The sequence below is a fragment of the Malaclemys terrapin genome, chromosome 9 (assembly GCF_027887155.1).
Source record: "Malaclemys terrapin pileata isolate rMalTer1 chromosome 9, rMalTer1.hap1, whole genome shotgun sequence".
Taxonomy (NCBI): Eukaryota; Metazoa; Chordata; order Testudines; family Emydidae; genus Malaclemys; species Malaclemys terrapin.
In genome coordinates this window covers 55779521-55799650 of record NC_071513.1, presented here as the reverse complement: position 1 = coordinate 55799650, position 20130 = coordinate 55779521, and the positions used below count along the sequence as shown (strand labels likewise).

Sequence of the window (20130 nt, the reverse complement as noted above, 5' to 3'; positions counted from 1 at the left end):
ATGAGTTGCCTGACTGATCTATGGTGTCGAAGATTATGGGCAATCACCAAGTATAAAGAGGTTTGGTTTGCACTGTGTGGGTTTCCTTTCCTAGCACTGTCATTGTTCAAATAGAAGGGCCCAATCCTAAAGGGAATTCTTGGTCAAAAACGTTAAGGCTCCATTTTTGTTTGTAGATAACCAAACAAACTCCTTAGTCATGCATTTTTCCCCTCATATTTTTTACTTTCAAAAAATTAAATTACAGTACAAATTTCTACCCTTCCTTTATAATCTCCCCATTTCTAAGCAGAGACTTCACAGCAGGATATTGTAAGGCTGACGCATCTTAATAAGATTTCTACAAACTACAGTGGTTATGATATGAAAATAACAAAGAAGGAATACTTTAGACGCCCCCATCCTTTTCTATACACGATTAAAAAGCCACCGCAGGCTTCTCAATGCATTAACAAAGTGAGTTGTATTGTAGTGAAGGGACATGCTAGCCATTACTGATTTATGCTGTGAAGTTGTAGCAATGTTGGTCCCAGGATATTAGAGACACAAAGCGGGTGAGGTAATATCTTGTATTGGACCAGCTTCTGTTGGTGAGAGAAACAAGCTTTCGCGCTTATCTCATACATGAAGAAGAGCTCTGTGTAAGCTCTAAAGCTCGTCTCTCTCACCAACAGAAGCTGGTCCAATAAAAGATATTACCTCACCCACCTTGTCTCTCTGATAGATTTATGTCAAACATGAAAGAAGAACTTCCTGGACAGGGCTTTTCTGTTGCCAAATGAGTTTTGCTGGGATCTGGAGGCAAGAGATGAACAGAAAAGGTTGGAAAATGCCCTAAGTTATGCAACAATTGGTATAAAAGTTGCTCTATGTTTCAACAGAAGGTTCTGTCTTTCTTCAGTCACAGTCCTTCACTTACTTTGGTTTCGAAAACTCATTTTTTCAACTCTGTTATTCTAGTTTTCCTTTTTCTTGAAATTGGACTTGGTTTACAGACTTTATAAAGCTTGTGTATCCCTCCAGCTTAGGGAGGCTGAGAATATGGGGAAATATTGATCAATGCCTTGGCCAGGTAACCTGGGGTGCGGAACGATAGACCCTTCTCCTTTCTAGTGCCAGAGCACATGGGAGGCATTTATACTTAAACACCAACAAGCCAGGGGCCAATGCAAAAGCTGTAACTCTCAAGCTGGGTCCAAGGAAAACAGTGTGAGGAATCCCAGAATTGGGAGCAGGGGGCTAGCTTTACAGCTGGCTGATGCCTCTTCCCAGCGGAGGGGACAGCCCCATCTTTTGTATCTGGCTAGTAGGCTTCATTCTCTGGTTATTAGATGTTCATTAGATTTTCCAAGTCTTAGCTATGGATGTTGGGGTGGGCAGGAGAAAGAGGGAGAAACTGATGGAATAAGCAACAAAAAATAAGTCTCTGCAGGGAAATGTATAATGCAGGGAAAGGGAGAGAGCAAGAGAAGATTTACAGCATGCTGGAATGTTTAGTTTGTTGGGGAAATTACTGCCACTTGAACTAATAAGTTCACTTTAGATGGGAAATAATGTCCTCAGCTTCAGGAGTTCTCTCTGACCATTGCTAACAAAGTAGTAAAAAATCCACGGATTAGTGTTTTCCATTGTGAACCTGAAGCAGTTTGGTACATACATGGGCAGCTGATCAAAACTGCTGAATTCACATGTTATTGTTTACAATTGGAGTCTTTTCTTTGCACTCAAATATAATAAAAAATAAAATACACTCTATGGTACAAGATATATATATAGAAAAATCCTTGAATTTCCATCTATATGTTCGAAGTAATAAAGTTTATAACTTTGTCAAAGTAAATGGTGGATTCTCTGTAACTTGGAAGTCATTAAATCATGATTTGACAACTTCAGTAACTCAGCCAGAGGTTGTGGGTCTATTGCAGTAGTGGGCAAGTGAGGTTCTGTGCCCTGGAATGTACAGGAGGTCAGACTAGAGGATCTGACCTTAAAATCTGAGTCAACAGCCTTGTTTTCCCATAGGTGGGGAAGGGGGTGCAGCAGTCTAAATTACTCTTCTGAAAGAAAAGCTGAAAAATCAAAATGAGGGTGGGGGACAGATCAGGTGTTATCTGAGATGTTTGCGGTTTGTTACTGCATGCTGCTAGCAATGGCATAATTCACAATATGTCTCTGAAATCTGCCACACCGGCACTAATTTCAGGGTAGAGGGAAACAGTGGCTATTCTATCAGTAGAGGATTACCAGCTACATTGTTTGACCTTGCAGTAGCTGAAAATATGTTCAAACATATCCCAAGACAAGCCATGAAGGGTAGCATAATGGAGAGCTGGAATCACCTTAGGCAAAAAACTCTACAAACCTTTATACAAACACACACCCAGATGAGCTCTGCAGGTTATGAAAAATAAATCTTCTACATAAACTGATTTCTGCTGCTGTTATTGGCACTTAGAGCATATCTTTTTAAAAATAAAGTATATTCAGTGCTTTTTAAAGACAGCTAGTTTTAAGCCCAAATTGATTTTTTTTAAAACATACAAACAAAACGTTTGTTTTACATGATCAGTTCTCTCTGAGAAAGCCATGGCCACCAAGCTCTGCAGCTTGGAAGGGTCAGTCAGGATGAGAAGGTATATTCCCTGAAGGAATTATGTACAAAAGCTGTAACAAAGTAATGTTAGCCTACTTACTCTAACATAATGACTGTAAATGTAACCAACTAACAGTGCTATATGCCTACTGACAAAAACATATGGGAATTTCAAAGAGAATAACCTTCAACTTATTAAAAATATCACCCCACACAAAGCTGGAATGGTTGGATTGGAGGGCATCTCCTTTCTATGGAAAAGGAATCAACCAAAGCCTAATTTACCTCCTTCTATCTTAAAGGCCAGGACCATCAGTTCTTACACCAAGGACATAGGGCCTAACCCAACTCCCACGGAAACAGACAGAATCTTTCCACTGACGTTAATACGAGTTGGATCAAACCCTTAGTGAGATGTTTTTCCCCCACCTATCTTTAACAATTTATATATGTTTTAATCTGCCATTTAATGTATATTTTAAACTCATAATTACTCAATAAGCTGAAGGATTCTGCTACAGAAGACCACTTCCACTGATGAACGCTTGCTGTAATTTACAATGCTTTGTCAAGATGCAAGTACTGAACCAGGTAAATATACAGGAAATAGTTTGTTGGAACACTTGCCATTTCTGCTTAGGTGGAAAATGTAGCTCTGATAGAAAAAAAACCTGGGACACATCTAAGAGGTGCTCTTTTCTCCTTTGGGTACTTGGCTTCTGATCCAAAAGATGGAAAATACGTTCCTGTATTCAATGAAAAGCAGAGTTCAGTGTATATAAGGTCCAGGAAGAGATTAAGTTCTGCTGTATCTTTGTTATAGTAGAGACTAGTGGTGGCTACATAGTTTGTGTTGTGTTTATAAAAGGGCTTATAATGGGATAAAAATCCTGGGCGTCTCTTGTAAATGTTTAACAAGAAGTGTTTGAAACGGAGCTCTGCCTGATATTTGTCCATGACACTTTTTCCTTTGTCAGCAGATCTCTTCACAAAAGTTAGCTGAGAGGTGAATGGTGAACAGATGTGGTGCAATGGGTAATGTTTTTAAAATATGGATTTAGAATCATTTTTAGCCATTGTTTGTCATAAGGAAACATTACTCACCCTATGCAGTAACTGTACTTCTTTTAGATGTGTCCCCTTATAGATGTTTCACTTCAGATGTGCACATGCTGTAAGGTCAGAGGCCTTTTCCTGCAGTCATATTGTAAGGTCTGAGATTCTTCTCCCCCTCCCCCCGCATCCATATTAGAAGAGCAGCAGCCATGAGCCAAGACACAGGAAGTCACATCCTCATATTCCTTCTAAATTACCATATATACTCATTCATAAGCCACATTTTTTTAGTAAAAAAGGGAAGCACCAGAGACAGGGGTCAGCTTATGAACGGGTATAGAGAAGGAGAGGTGGGACACAGCCCCTCCCCCAAACAGAGGAGAGGCAGCACAGCCAGCAGAGACAGAAGGGAAGAGGCGGGGCCAGAATCTCTCCGCTTCTGGCCACGCTGCTCTCCCCCCAGCCTCCGAAGCAGCTGCAGCTCCGGGGCTGGCAGGCTGCAGCCGTGCTGCTCAGCCCCACCCCCCAGAGCAGGTTGTGGCCATGCCGCCCGGGTGCCAGGGCACGCTGCAGCCACGCTGCCCGGCCCAGCCCGCTGGAACATGCTGCGGCCGCACCGCCCAGTCTGGCCCGCCGGAGCACCTCCAGCCAGGTCAGAGACATCCTCCCCTGGCCCTCCCCAGATAAGGTGGGAAGGGATGGGATGGGGAGAGTGTGGGGATCATGTGGGGGGTGGTCACCGGTGGTCTCAGACTGACTCCCCTCAAACTTTTGTACTGGTGACCCCTTTCACATAGCAAGCCTCTGAGTGTGACCCCCCTTATAAATTAAAGACACTTTTTTATATATTTAATACCATTATAAATGCTGAAGGCAAAGTGGGGTTTGGGGTGGAGGCTGACAACTCGCAACCCCCCATGTAATAACCTCACAACCCCCTGAGGGGTCCCGACCCCCAGTTTGAGAACTCCTGCCGTAGGAGAAGGGAGCTTTGGAACAGGATCCAAAACTGAAGACAGTACTACAGAGGCATGTGCCGCATCTGATCTGAAAACACACTTAGAGCCGAGATAGGCCGAAGGGAAGCACTCAGTACTGCAAATGATCTTGGCCTATGTAGAACTGTAGGTACTTCCTGTGCAATGGGTGTATAGTTATATGGAAGGAGGCATCTCATAGGCAGAGGGATAAAAATGAATCCACTTCCTCTGGAGAAGGACTTATAGTTGCTAAAGTAAACATCCTGAACTTTTCAAGCTTCACAAACTTGTTCAGTTGTCTTGGAATTAAGATCAGCCTCCAGCCTCCGTACTTCTTTGGTACTAGGAAATATTTTTAGTAGAACCCCCAGTCCCTGTAAGGGGAAGAGACCAGTTCTATTGCTTCTAGCTGAAGAAGAGAATCCACATCCTGCCTTATTAGAAGCTCATGAGAGGGTCAGGGAAGTGGGATGGAAGAGAGGGAGTGCCAAAAACTGGATGGTGTAGCACAATGTTATGACATCCAAGAATCATTGGTCCATGGTGATCCACTCCCTAGCCTGATGGAAATGGACAAGTCAGTCCCTAAAGGGCAGGACATGGGCTAAAGGACACACAACTGTAAAATCACAGGAGTGGGAGAATTTGAATCCTTGACCAACCCATCAAAACTGCTGTTTAGATGATGCCTTGGTGGTCGTGGAGGGCGGTTAGGCAGCCTCTTCCTCTGAAACCTCTCTCTCTTTCTGGGGGGTTCCCATGGGACTTTGGTACCCCAAGAACTGAGCATGGCATGACTTCTGGGCAGTCAGTGACCTACTGAAACATTTCTTGCTCATGTGTGTGTAATCTGGGTTAAAACGTCTGACGAAGGGAGCAAGCTTGTTGGTGGATAAATGAGAGATGACGAAAACAGCATGTGCTCACCTCACCAATTGTGTTGAGCCTTGTGATTGGGCAAACCCTGGAGCATGGAAGGCTGTCTAAGCCAATTGGAGGGGAGATGAGAGGACTGCTCTATCTGAAGGGAGCATGGGTGATCCCCTGCCTGGTGTGTTGCCTATTTTGCCCTGAAAAAGGTTTGCCAAACTACTCTGGGAGAGTGCAACTGGTCTTGGAAACACTGAGGGGCCCCCTACACCGTGGGGTCTTTTCCCACATAAGTAATGCCTGTGGCTGCCACAGAGAGGTTTGCCCCCTGGGCAAATCAGCGCCCTCATCACCTCACCACACTCAAGCAGCTTCAGGCTGCAATGCTTCATCAAGGTATGTGGGTTCCTCTACGTTAGAGAGCCCACTAGTATGGAATAAACTGAATTTGTGAATCCAAAAAAATCAACCCTGGTGATTGTTTTTTGCGAGTATATGCTGTTACTGATGTATCTTCTCCAAATCCATCTTCCCCTTCCTTTATATGCTTCCTCTATATTTTACCCTTGTAAATAAAGTGTACATTGATTGTTAGTTCATCCATTATGGAGGTATCAGAAGAGTACATGTATGAGATATCAGGCTAGGCATAATGGTAAGTACTGGGTCAGGGATAACTGAAACCAGAGAGGCAGCTTGTGGGTGGAGGGATAGAGGATGTGCAATTGTACATGGCTTAACTTTTCATTTCCTTGCTTCTGCAATGTTACATTGTGACTGTAGAAACCTTAACTACTGCACAACACCTTTTTTTGGATTAATGGAAATATGGAGTATGCCTGCTCTATTGACAATATTCCTAGCTCGGACACTATACTAGCTGAATTAATTGCATCTAGAACTATTCCTTTGAAAGGAAAGAAAAATTTTATCTTGGGGCCTGAATGGAGGTTGTGCCTACAAGAGTACAGTACTGAACTGAGTTTCCATGTGGGACACATGACAGAGGAAGAGATCAAATTATTGCTCTTAAAAGCCTTGACATGAGTGAGCGATGGTAATCAGCGGTTCCCTTGAGAAGTGTCTCTGTGACTTGGTGTTGCCTCTTGCTGTTAAAGTGCTCCATGTGGTTGTTCTCCTGAACACATTTGGATTCGGACTACTCATTTTGTAAATTGTATTGGCAACTTAACCAGCCTATTATGAATTGAAGTTTTCAAAAGCAAAACAACAGTTATCTACCCATTGGAACAAGGAAACTGCCTCTCAGTGTAGCTGGGTGCACCATGCATACGTTTTCAAGCGTTGCTTTGCTGTCAGACACCATGAGAAAGTATCGCACTACCATTTAACTCCTTTTTTTGATATCCATAAAAGGGGAACACTTTCCCACAAATTCTACTAAATTAATTTTTTTTATTAAAATAACGTTTAAAATCTAACTATGGATCCTGGATTTTGTTTCCATATATTTCTTTCCATTTTTTTTTGTGTAAAACTACTCTTATCCTTCATTCCTATTGTAATGCTGAGCTCTCTCCTACGATTGCTTCCACCCCCCCCATTTTCCTTCTTATTCCTTATTTCTTTTTTTACCCAGTGTATTTTGCAGTTTCAGTAATTTCATATTACCCCCTAGTTTTGTTTCTTCTCTGCCCTCAGTTCTTCCTGCACTTGCTGTGAATCTCACTCCCCGTCCTCTCACATAAATTCCTTCTATAGATTTATGTCTGGATCAAACACACTTGCAGAAAATCTCACGCTTTTTCCTTGGGGTTTATAAGTTACTGCACCTTTGTCATTTTTATCCTCCTTTTTATCTTCTTTTCAAGGCAAATCACATTATAGATCTCGGTTTAGAGATTCACATCCTTATTGGTATGGGCTGCCATTAGAGCATGAGATGCTGTCTGTCCTCTAAGTTATCCCTCCAAGTCAGGAAGTAAGTAAATTCACATCACTGAGGCGAAACCACAGCTGTCCCCTTCTGCATCTGTCAGGCCAGTGCTCTTATACAATCTTCTTTTCCTGTCCATGCTAGCCAGAGATGTACAGAAAACCAGGCTGCCAGGTATTGTAGAACATGGCAATGTTTCGCAAACTGTGGATCCTGACTCACCAGTGGGTCATGGAAAGGTTCTAGATGGGTAAATCCAGACCAGGACGTGGCGACCAAACACTGGACCTAGACCAGGGGTCTCAAACATGAGGACTAGTGTATTGGCCCGAGGACTGCATCACTGACACTCCCCCCCCTCGCTGCCCCTGGCCCTGCCCCCACTCCACCCCTTCCATGAGGCCTCACCCCTGCCCCATCTCTTCTCCACCTCCTCCTCCAAGCGGTTTTAATAAAATATATACACTCAGTAAAGCCCCGCTCCCCCCCCCCACTGCACTGGGCTGCACCACCATTCCACCCCTGCTCTGCCTCTTCCAGGGGTGGCAGGTTTGTAGAAATTTTGGTGGTGCCCATAACCTGCTCACACCTGCCTAAGGCTCTGGGAGGGAGTTTGGATGGGGGAAAGGATCTGGGAGTGCAGACTCTGGGATGGAGTTTGGGTGCTGGGTGCAGGCTCTGGGCTGGGGCAGGGGTGCAGGCTCTGGGATGGAGTTTGGGGATAGGAGGGGGTGCAGGGGTGAGGGCTGTGGGGCTGGGGATGAGGGGTTTGGGGCATTGGAGAGGCTCGGGGCATTGGAGAGGCTCAGGACTAGGGCAGAAGGGCAGGGGAAGGGCAGCCTGCCCTGGCCCTGGTGGAGGGGAGCACTAGGACCCTGCGGCAGCAGGTGATGCCGGAAGCTGGCAGAGCGGAGTGGAGTCAGCATGAGTTGCAGGCTCCGGGCGGTGAGGGGTCAGCAAGTGAGGCCGAGGGACACTCGGGGGAGGTGCGTGGGGGCAGCTGGCGGAGAGACCCGACCCCAAACATTGAGGAGCAGCGCCCGGGGAGCTTAGCTGCCACATAAAATAACTCAGGGGGGCGGGGGTGAGGGGAGTTTGGGCAGTGACAGGAAGTAACTGGGGGGGGGGGAAAGCAGGGAGCTCTGCGGGTCGCAGGGAGGCGGGCCATGTGTTTGAGACCCCACACCTAGACAAACATACACTTCTCCCGGCCCAATGCAGAAGGGAGGCCTCCAGAGTGGTGGGGGTGGTTAGGAGAGCGAGCCTGCACTCACCTGCATTGATGGCTCCTGGGCCTGGCTCCCCATTCCAACTGTTGTGACTTGGTGCACCACTCAGACACTGCAACCCCGTGTGCCTGACTGCAATGCCTGGAGCTGGTCCCAGCCCTGTAGGACAAGACCTACCACTGTGGGGATGAGTGCAGGGCATGTTTGCTCTCCAACCCACCTCCAACCTGTCTTTCCCTCTGCATCAGGCCAGGATTAGGGTTGTGGGTCTCTCTCTCTCTCTCTCTCTCTCTCTCTCACACACGCACGACAAAATGCAGTTGGTGGGTCGCCTTATTAAAAAATTTGGGAAGCAGTGATTGTGTGCGCGCACATGTGCGGGGCACATGTTGTAGCAACTACAGAATTCTTTGCATTTCTAAACTACGAATATCCTTGTCCAGAAATCTGAGGCTTCACCACTGCTGAAACATGCATTTCCAACTGAAAAGCAGCATACCACACTACTGGAGTTAACTACAACAGCTACTTGTACCTGATGGACCATGCCTTGGGCCCATCACACCCCTGAAGGTACTGTAAGGAAGGCACCAGCCCTAAGGTAAGGATTGGTGGACATGGCTTTCACAGAAGAATTTTACAACATTTGAATAAATATTATCCTGACTGTCCATATTTAAATGAACACAGTTTATTTAATCATGCTGCTGAAATGCTGTGAACTAAGACTGCATTAGTGCAAATGGAACAGAATTTGAACATGACCATTTTGTGTTCATTGGCCCAATTAAGGAAAAGTAACCCACAGCATAAATGTTGAAAAGATTTTTCTTTTTTCAGAAATTTCGCTGTTAATAATTGAAGATGTTAGTAGCAATCATTAAAAAAATGATATTTAAAAAATATAAAAAAATATATAAAAAAGCAATATTTTAAAAAAACTTACAGGTTACACAAATTATTCTAGCACCAACAGTCCTTTATGCCCAATGAACAAACAATAGAAGTGCCTGTAACAACAAAATAGCAAGACTATTTATGGCATGGTGTATAATAAAAGTGTATATTACAACTAAATAGTAAGATTATTGGTTGCATGGTTAAAAAAATATTCACACTTAGTTTATAAGGTCTTTTATATTGACAGAATACTTTTCAAATATTAAAGCAACAGTTTTGAAAATTATGTAGTGACGTTATTAAGCAACGCGAAGTACAAGAGCGACAGACATATCCAAGACAAAAGACCTGGTAGTAATGGGGGGACTTTAACTACCCAGATATCCGTTGGAAATGTTCTTAGAATGGATTGGGGACAACTTTTTGTTTCAGAAAGTGGAGGAAGCAATCGGGGAGGCAGCCATTTTAGACTTGATTCTAACCAACAGAGAGGAACTGGTTGCGAATCTGAAGGTGGAAGACAATTTGGGTGAAAGTGATCATGAAATGATGATTTCATGATTTTAAGGAAAGGAAGGAGTGAGAACGGCAGAAGAAAAATGGCTTCAAAAAAGCAGATTTTAGCAAACTCAGAGAACTTGTAGGTTAGATCCCATGGAAAGAAAATCTAAGCAACAGAGAAGTTCAAGGAGAGATGGCAGTTTCTTAAAGAGACAGTGTTAACGGCACCACTGCAAACTATCCCAATGCATAGGAAAGATAGAAAGGACAGTCAGAGGCCAATATGGCTCCATCAGGAGCTCTTTAATGACCTGAAAAGGAATCCTGTAATAAGTGGAAACATGGATGAATTGCTAAGGAGAACAAAAGAATAGCACAAGCACGTGGGGACAAAACCAGAAAGGCTAAGGCACAAAATGAGTTACAACTAGCAAGGGACAGAAAAGGTAATAAGAAGAGGTTCTTTAAATACCTTAGGACAGGGGTAGTTAATAGGCAGACTGCAGGACAAATCCAGACTGCCAAACACTTTTGAATGGACCCCAAATCTTTTTATTTACTTATCATCATTGGGTTTTTTGTGTTGTTATTTTCTCTGGAGTCTGAACCTTGGCTATATCTTGACCAAGAAATTTGGATCTTGACAAAAAATAAATTGACTACCCCTACTTTAGGAGTAAGAGAAAGACAAAGAAAAGTGTTAGTCCTTTACTTAGTGGGAAAGGAGAGCTAATAACATCAAGAAGGCCAAGGTGTTTAATGCCCATTTTGCTTCAGTCCTTGCTAAAAAGGTTAATGGCGATCAGATACTCAACACAATTAATATTAACAAGAAGGTGGAAGGAATGAAAGCCAAAATAGGGAAAGAACAGAATATTTAGATAAGTCCAATGTATTCAAGTTGGCAGGGTCTGATGAAATTCAACCTAGGATACTTAAGGAACAAGCTGAAGCAATCTTAACCATTAGCTATTATCTTTCAGATTCATGGAGGAAGAGAGAGGTCCCAGAAGACTGGAAAAGGGCAAACATGGTACCTATCTTTAAAAAGGAGAACAAAGAGGATCTGGGGAATTATAGAACGGTCAGCCTAACTTCGATATCTAGAAAGATACTAGAACAAATGATTTAACAACCAATTTGTAAGCAGCTAGAAGATACCAGGGGAAATTACTAGTTAAACTGGAGAAGATGGGGATTAAAATGAGAATTGAAAGGTGGATAAGGAACTAATTTAAGGGGTGACTACAGCAGGTCATACTGAAAGGTGACCTGTCAGGCTGGAGGGAGGTTACTAGGGGAGTTCCTTAGGGATCAGTCTTGAGACCAATCTTATTTAACATTTTTATTAATGACTTTGGCACAAAAAGTGGGAGCGTGCTAATAAAATTTGCAGATGACACGAAGTTGGGAGGTATTGCCAACATGGAGGAGGACTGGAATATCATACAAAAAGATCTGTATCGCTTTGTAAACTGGAATAATAGAAATGGGATAAAATTTAATAGTGCAAAGTGCAAGTTCATGCACTCAGGGATTAACAACGAGAGTTGTTGCTATAAACTGGGGACGTATCAGTTGGAAGCAACAGAGGAGGAGAAAGACCTCGGTGTATTAGTCGATCACAGGATGACTATGAGCTAACATTGTGATACAGCTGTGAAAAAAGACTAATGCAGTCCTAGAATACATCAGGCGAGATATTTCCAGTACAGACAGGGAAGTGTTATTGCTGTTATACAAGGCACTGGTGAGACCTCATCTGGAATACTGTGTTCAATTCTGGTCTCCCACGTTTAAGAAAGATTAATTCAAAATGGAACAGGTGCAGTGAAGGGTTACTAAGATGATCAGAGGAATGGAAAATCTAACTTATGAGGTGAGACTCAAAGAGCTTGGCCCATTTAGCCTAACCAAAAGAAGGCTGAGGGAAGATATGATTGCTCTCTATAAATCCATCAGAGGGATAAATACCAGGGAGAAAAAGAAGTTATTTAAGTTAAGTGCCAATGTGGACACAAGAACAAATAGATATGAACTGGCCATCAACAAGTTTAGGCTTGGAATTAGATGAAGGTTTCTAACCATCAGAGGAGTGAAGTTCTGGAACAGCTTTCCAAGGGGAGCAGTGGGGGCAAAAAACCTAACTGGCTTCAAGACTGAGCTTGATAAGTTTATGGAGGGGATGGTATGATGAGACTGCCTACAATGGCATGTAGCTGATCTGTGACTGCTAGCAGCAACTATCTCTAACGGCCAGAGATGAGACTCTAGATGAGGAGGGCTCTGAGTTACTACAGAGAATTCTTTCCCAGGAGTCTGGCTGGTGGGTCTTGCCCACATGCTCAGGATCTAACTGATCGCCATGTTTGGGGTCAGGAAGGAATTTTCCTCCAGTCAGATTGCCAAAGACCCTGTGGGGTTTTCACTTTCCTCTGCAGCGGGGGCATGAGTCACTTGAAGGTTTAAACTGGTGTAAATAGCAGATTCTCTGTCATTTGAAATCAAATCATGATTTGAGGGCTTCAGCAACTCAGGCAGAAGTTATGAGTCTATTACAGGAATGGACGGGTGAGGTTCTGTGGACTAGAGGATCATGATGGTCCCTTCTGACCTTACAGTTTATGAGAAAAGCAAAAATACTCTATCAAAGACTATCTGGTCTTTATACCACACATACTATCCCATGTCAGGTCTTTAAGTATACATGTAACAAAGATAAACTGGCACCTGGAGCCTCATTCTGTTAAGATTTTAAAACTACAACTCTGTGGCTCTAGACTTTTCCTTTCTTAATATTTGTTTTTAGCTCTCAAACCCTTTCCAGTAAGAGACTTTACATAATGTCCTTCAAATTAAGTAGTCTAGGTTAACCCTATTAGCATAAAAAGTGTCAACTGAAATGGAATTCAATGAGGCAAGTCAAGCTCAGTATAAAGGACAGTATCAATAACATACACAACTCCATTTAAATAGTATATCGTTTTTAGGCACGAATACGAAACTAGTGGAAAACAAAACCATGTCTCAAACTTTAAATCATAGAGCAACAGATATTCAAAGTCTTTGTTAAATGTGAATCTGAAAAGAGTTCACAGAAACACCGCCAGGATCAGAGTTCTTACACAGCCAGTACCAGAAAAGCCAAGAAAGGCTACGAACAGCATCAGCAAGTTTAAAAAAAAAAAAAAAGCAGCGATCAACCTACTTCTTTATGGATTGCTCAGTTCCAAGAGCCTCTATTTACTCTACAGAGTTTGAAACAGATTGATTAAAACTTCATTCCTAGTAACAGCAGGGACTTTTCCAATGCCTATAAGAGACAAAAAGCTCAGAGACCCAATTTCCCAACAATTGTACTCAACTTGTAATTGTGGAGTACTTCCAGCTGTCTACAGAGCTACTTCCATCACAGTGGGGAAGCATGCATTATTGAAGCAATCCTACCTTCTTAAAAAGTTTTGATTGCACATGCCTCCACCTGCAAGCAGGCTCCCTTATATACCTGAGCCTGTTTGTATTGCTGAACAAGAACTGACGCCTACACAAGAGTCTGTGTGCGTGGGCTGGTGTATGCAAATTCAACTATGATCAAGTATGCTGACAAATAAATCAGAGTGGTAGCACACAAAAAGGAGGACAGTGCCAAAGTACAAACATTTAAAGAAAATGCCGACTAAAGCTCTTAGAACCATTGAGGACTTTTAGGCAGAGTTAGGTCGTAATGGGCAAGGGAGTGACATTGCCAAGATGATAAAGTGGAATTTCAATACTGAGCCTTTAGAAATTATCATGGCTTCACTTTAGCCTTGAAGAAAAATTAGTCTAGTGGGGGTGGGGGTCTGCTTTATATCTATTACTGTATCAGGTCAAGGTTTTTATTCCTTCAAAGACTTAAAGAAGAGCTATAGTCTAGACTGGGGAGGGCACATTTTCAAGAGCTCAGCACCCAAAACCTCCCATTCTGACACTTACGGCCAGATTTTCAGAAGAGCTCAGCCCAGTGGATACAGAGCTCTTTTGAAAATCTGGCTACTTATATTTTGGTGCCTGAATGGGAGGTGGGTCCTTTGAAATCCAAACATATTGGAATAGCAGATGAAAAACTATACATACCCTGGGACCAAGGAGCTATATTCTCAAACTATTTTTTCAAACAAAGATTGAGGTAACCAAACAATCCGCCAAGAACTATAATTGCTCCACATTACACTGGAGTTTAGTCAGTCATCAGATTAAGCAACAGCCTCTTTGTGGAGGCTAGAACATTAGGAGGAAGATTTTGTGTTGAACTGTGTGGATGATGACGGGGTGCTGTGGTAAGGAGCTATATATGTTTTTGAAGAACTGTTGCAGTTGGGTCAAGTAATCCACCATCTGTGTAGTCTTCCTCATACAACAAATGAAACTGATGCATGCAAATTAACTGTAGAGTAAGGGTGGTGATTGGTTGAGTTACCACTGATATCTCAATGGTCAAGGCATTGGCATAGATACATGGCACAAACACACGCTTTACTGTAGCTGTACAGTGTACACCACACAGATATAATTCATAAAGTCAAAATGGCTGAGAACTTAAAAACGGGATAGTAACAGACAGCCAATCCCAGTGATGATTGAACCTGAATATGCTGAACAAAAAGAGCTCTTAGCCATGCTTATAGCTGTTTCCATCGCTTCACACTGAATCAGACATTTTAGATTTCAGAGTGACAGACAGATGATAATTCTGGAATCTTATATAAATCATGCATACATAACACCTTTTAAATTGCCTAAACTAAAGAACAGATACACTATAAACAACCCCTAGCTGCCACACTCAGACAGGCTTGGGGCGGGGGGGGGGGAGAGAGAGAGAAAGGGTATGTACTTAATATGTGAGTACACTAACGTACTGGAATATTGGCAAAACTTCATGAAGGGACATCTGGTATATATTCCAAATTTACTTAGTTATCAGTAAAAACATAAAAAAAGATTTAAAATGCATAAATACAACATGGGGAGGGGGGACATATTTTCTAGACTACCTGAAAACAGATACATTAGCAGCAATTTTCTAAATTAATTTATATAAACTCACAATATGTAGTAGAAATAACAATGGAGCCTGAAATCCACACCTTCAGAATTACACAGTTGAAGTTTTTTATTTTTATCTCCAAGAAAAAACAAAATGCTGGTGCGTCTTACCAAGTAATTTGTATACTTCTGCTAAATCATAAGATTGTACTGATACAAAGGTCTGCAAGTCAGCATATGTAAATTAGCAGGAAATGAAATATAAATGTTTTAAGAAATAATCCCTCATGGACAAACCCAACTCTGTTTGGTGGTGGCTTGGGGCAAACAATGAGTTCTGGGATCAGCTACTGCCATTGGTGTTCAGGTTCTGTGGGGAGCTCCTGAAAGCTGTCCACAGTGTGTCCAGTAAGTCTAACACAGTGCCAACTTTGAAAGCCTTGAGGGCAAAAACCTTCAGAGTGCTAGCCTCAAAACTCCCATGTAGGCCTGTCAGTGCAGATCACTCTGGCACAGGTCCGCCATTATGATACATCCTAAAGGTGCAGTTTAACAGCCTCAAAACATCCAGCTGAGCCGACAAGACTCAGGATGCTTCAGGATCAATGTTCCCTCTAATTTTTTACATCCATGTGCAGAATGAATGTTATGTGCACCAATATGGAGGTGATGTGTGGCAGTGGTGGGGCTGAAGGGTTCAGAGTGTGGGAGGGGTCTCAGGGCTGGGGCAGAGGTTTGGGGTGCAGAGAGGTGAGGGCTCTGGCTGGGGGTGTGGGCTCTGGGGTGGGGCCAGGGATGAGTGGTTTGGGGTTCAGGCAGCTCCGGGGGCCAGAGGAGAGGTGCCTCTCCTGGGCCGCAGCAGCTCCGGGGCCGGAATCAAGGATTAGAACTTTGAGCTCTGATTAGGAGCGTGGACTCAAGAGTGAGTATCTTCTTCAATTAATACTCCTAAAACTCCTTGGAGAATTAAAGTTTGTTCCAGGATATGGAAAACTGACATCCGCTAAGGGGAAACAATCTTACTGTATTTTTCCTTTGGCAGTGCAAATTCCCACCTGAAATATCCACAGCTCCAACAAGAAACCTATGGCAAATCTTGATCTGGACCCACAAAAACAGGCACTTAGCCCTTTGATCACAATTATATATATGAGATGAATAATTTTTCCAGGGCTCTTAAAGACCATCAGGCCACTGACTTTAGGGGAAAGGGACACTCTCTGTGAGCCTGAGCTCCTCAAAGGCAGGAGAGAGCAGTGATGCAGTTTCACCTTCATGTAGAGTAAGTAATAGTTTTCATCTGGTGGGAAATTTTTTGGTGTATAAGTCTCTCTTTCTTAGGAACTTTGGAGAAAAGCGAGTAACAATTTCTGTTCAATACTGTAGCTGACAGAAGAATTAACCCTGCAATAAGCATTTGACTTTGAATTTAAAGCCTGCTTTTTGCATATTCCTACAAAGCAATATTAAAAATTTTGTAAACATATTTACAATTTTCTAAAGGTTACCCAAATTCAAAGTTAAGATATCAAAATTCAATGCAGAAGGTTCTTTTAAACTATCAATGTTTCTCCGCAGTCTGATAAATTCTGTATATTTGGGTCATCTTGCAGCTATACAGATTTAATATTTTGTGATTTTGGGACTAAACTTTCAAAGCAACTAACAGGATGTATTCTAGATCTAAAATGGTATACCAATATCAAAAGTAGTACAGTAGAAACAGTAGACATCTAGTAGTAGCCCTTAGAGTTGTATATGAGAATAGAAATAAGATGTAATTCTATTTCATTTTTATTCTCTTTGGTAAAATTAAGTTACTATATTATATTCAAAATGAGATGAAAGGCCATTAATATGGGGAGAGAAGCAACCTTTATGCTACTCTAGGCATCAAGTTGTCTTTACGAACATTTCTATGATATTAACTGGTAAAACTCCTCTTTTCTATCTCTTACAGGCTTTATATAGCATTCATCACCCTAGCATCTAAGTGTTTCTGCACCATTACTTCCAGATACACCATTTTAAATTGGATTTGAAAATTAATCCAGTTTATCATGTGAATTCTTCTTTGCACAAAGTACATGATCATGGTGAATAAGTATCTACATAGGAAGATTTCTGATAGTAGAGAACTCTTTAATCTGGCAGACAAAGACCCAAACAAATTTAATGGCTTTAAACTGAATCTAGACAAATTCAGACTAGAAATAAAATAAAATGGCCAGAAGAGCTCAGTGTAAGTGTCTCTCTTTCACCAACAGAAGTTGGTCCCATAAAAGATATTATCTCACCCACCCAGTGCATGTCAGAAATAAAATGTACAATTTTAATAGGGAGGGTAATTAGCTATTGAAACAATTCATCTAGAGATGTGGTGGTTTCGCCCATCACTTGAGGTCCAAAAGAGATGCTCTAGTTCAACTACACATTATTAGCTTGATGCAAGAATTCACTGGGTGAAATTCTACAGTCCACGTTATGCAGGTGGTCAGACTACATGATCATATTGGCCTTGTCTAGCCTTAAACCTATGAGTCTACTTAGTTTATCAGAAGAGAAGAGATGACCATCAGTCTTTAAAAATATAGACAGGGAAAAGATACTCAATTTTAGGGAAATCTATATTTCCTACATACATTCACTATGCAGGAACAACTTCTGCTCACCTGCTAAGTTTAACAGTCACAGAAATCAGATATGGAAGGGATCTTTTAACTCATAATGTGTAGCTTGTTAATGAAGGATTATTACTAACTGTATCTTGTCACAGCAGTGAACCCTATATTTAAAGACTTAGGCAGCTTTCCATTATAAGCCTTATTTTTGTGTTTCCCCTCACTCTTTTTATAGCTCAAGTCCCTTTGTGCTGCTAAAGCAGTATACAAAGACAAATTCTTAGCACTGAAAATGGCATGAGAAAGATGAGGGGAAAAGTCAAATTGGACCCAGTTTTCAAGAAATTAAACATCAGAAACTGTGTGTGTAATTGGGATTGCTTAAAGAGGGAAATAAATTTCTAAGTCTCCTTAGTATTTAAAAGAAGAGCAGCAAAAATGTTTGATTATTGCTATAAAAAATTAGATTATAAATTATGACACAAATTATGTACAAAAATGTTTGATTACTCTAAAGATCTTTTCCAGCACAACTAAAGGGGGAACAGTCGGAAATCTCTCCCGTGCAGCTGAAACACCTTTGGCAATGAGTTCTTGAAGAAGTCTTTTTCACAGGCAACTCAAGTTACAGTTATCTAACACTTGCCATTATATATCCCTGATTTCAGTTGTTTATAACTTTGCCAAACTTTACAATACCAGGTTGCCTCTGGTTTATTTATTTAACATTTCAGCAAAAATGGTTCATCTGTTTCTGAGAACAATGTAAGAGGGCAATGTTTTCCCCATATTAAAGAACTCTTACAACTGTTTCATGGAGAAATTCTAGCACTTCCATGGTTTGAAGCTGTGCCTTTTGCCATCCGTGTGAAAATCCATCTGAATTTTGCCAATTATAAACCTCCCAAAAAAACCACAACCAAAAATAGTTTGCACATGCTCAGTAGAGGTTTGTTAAAGGCTGACAGCTAAATTCTCAGAAGATTCCATGTGCACTGAGCATGTTCCATCCTCACATAGCTCCTGTGTGCTGATTGGATTGAACACATATGATCTGCACAGAGTGACTGTGCATGCAGCCCAGCACTGCAAGGGCTGAGCAGGACATTTCCTGCAACTGCTCCTCCTGGCTGCCAGGGACCACTGTGGCACCAGATAGAAACAGAGCAGGGAGAACATCTCTCTTTCAGTGCCCACTCTGCTGGTACCCAGGCACGCTAAGGGATGGAGATGGGTTTGGGGGAAGGTGTGGATAGGAGCAAGGAAGACAGGGCAGGATCAGAACCCAGGGGGGAGGGGCAGTGTTGCAGGAGAGGCAAAAAGGCTACAACCACTAGAGCACACTTTCTTCCAGAATCTAGAATTTAACCCACTATCCCCAAGTCTCACTATTTCTCTGCTGTCAGCATATAGCTGTGTAACCCTGTGGCAAAAATGTCCCTTCATCCTCTAGTGGGTGGGCCACCTAGAGGATAACAGCTTACTACTGCTATCAGTTAACCCATTAACTAAAGTGGTAGAGATCTGTGCTATACTTCTAAAGGTCGCAACCCTGCCGATGACCCATATAGGAACCAATATGGTTCCAGATGACGGAATTTTTCTTTTCAGTTTGCATCTGTAAAAAGTTAGGAACTTACAGACAAAAATTACTATGTTAAGGTTGCAAAGTCAAGCACTCAAAGTGAGGAAATACCAGAATTAAGGTTGCCTGTGCAACTTCAATTTGCCGCCCATGTGCGTACGCATTGTGATACACTCTGTAATTGGATGATTACATACTACTATGCTTCAGCCAATAACGTGGCCAACTGAAATAAGACATCCTGAAATAAACAAAAACTTCTTAGGTAGTGGGAGAGTTTGGCCTCCCTCGCCTCCAAAACAGGCCCTGGATCAGAGAGAGTTTAAAATGGGATTCACTCCTGCAGAGCAAAGCCAGGCAATAACACTTTGTAAAGAAAGAACCATGTTATTGCCAAGCTGTGACATGACTGGCTACACCTAAGTCCCTTCACAACAATAGGGAATGGATCACTTGATGATTACCTGTTCTGTTCATTCCCTCTGGGGCACCTGGCATTGGCCACCGTCAGAAGATGGGATACTGGGCTAGATGGACCTTTGGTCTGACCCAATATGGCTGTTCTTATATTCCCAACCCAAAAGTGCTCAAAACTCTATTTTCACATAGCAGTGTTAAAATACCACTAAATATAAAAAGTATTCCTACTCCAGAGGAAAAAAAGAAAGCTAATAAGTAGAATTATAGACAGGAAAAGGTGAAGCATTCAATCAAAGCAAGTGAAAATATGAACTAGATTGGAAAAGACAAAAAAATCATGAAGGGGAAGGTAGGCTAGAAGAGGATGATATACACAGCTGCACAAATAATTAATGTTTTGGTTTGATGGCCAACCACCCTCACCTCCTCCCCAAAAAACCCAAGACTTGG

The 20130-nt window shown here is 42.1% G+C and overlaps 1 protein-coding gene and 1 long non-coding RNA gene across 3 annotated transcripts in view; one reads left to right on the top strand and one right to left on the bottom strand.

Moving 5' to 3' along the window:
* Positions 1-20130, bottom strand: part of C9H3orf70 (chromosome 9 C3orf70 homolog) — a 38906-nt gene that overhangs the window by 13801 nt on the left and 4975 nt on the right. The window lies entirely within an intron of this gene.
* On the top strand, positions 8315-18454 carry LOC128842763 (uncharacterized). Of its 2 annotated transcripts, XR_008446110.1 has the most exons (4): positions 8315-8382; positions 9069-9226; positions 11010-11059; positions 17015-18454. It is a non-coding gene; the product is annotated as an uncharacterized LOC128842763 (long non-coding RNA). The 2 variants fall into 2 exon arrangements; XR_008446109.1 differs by lacking the exon at positions 17015-18454 and having other exon boundaries at positions 11010-12846.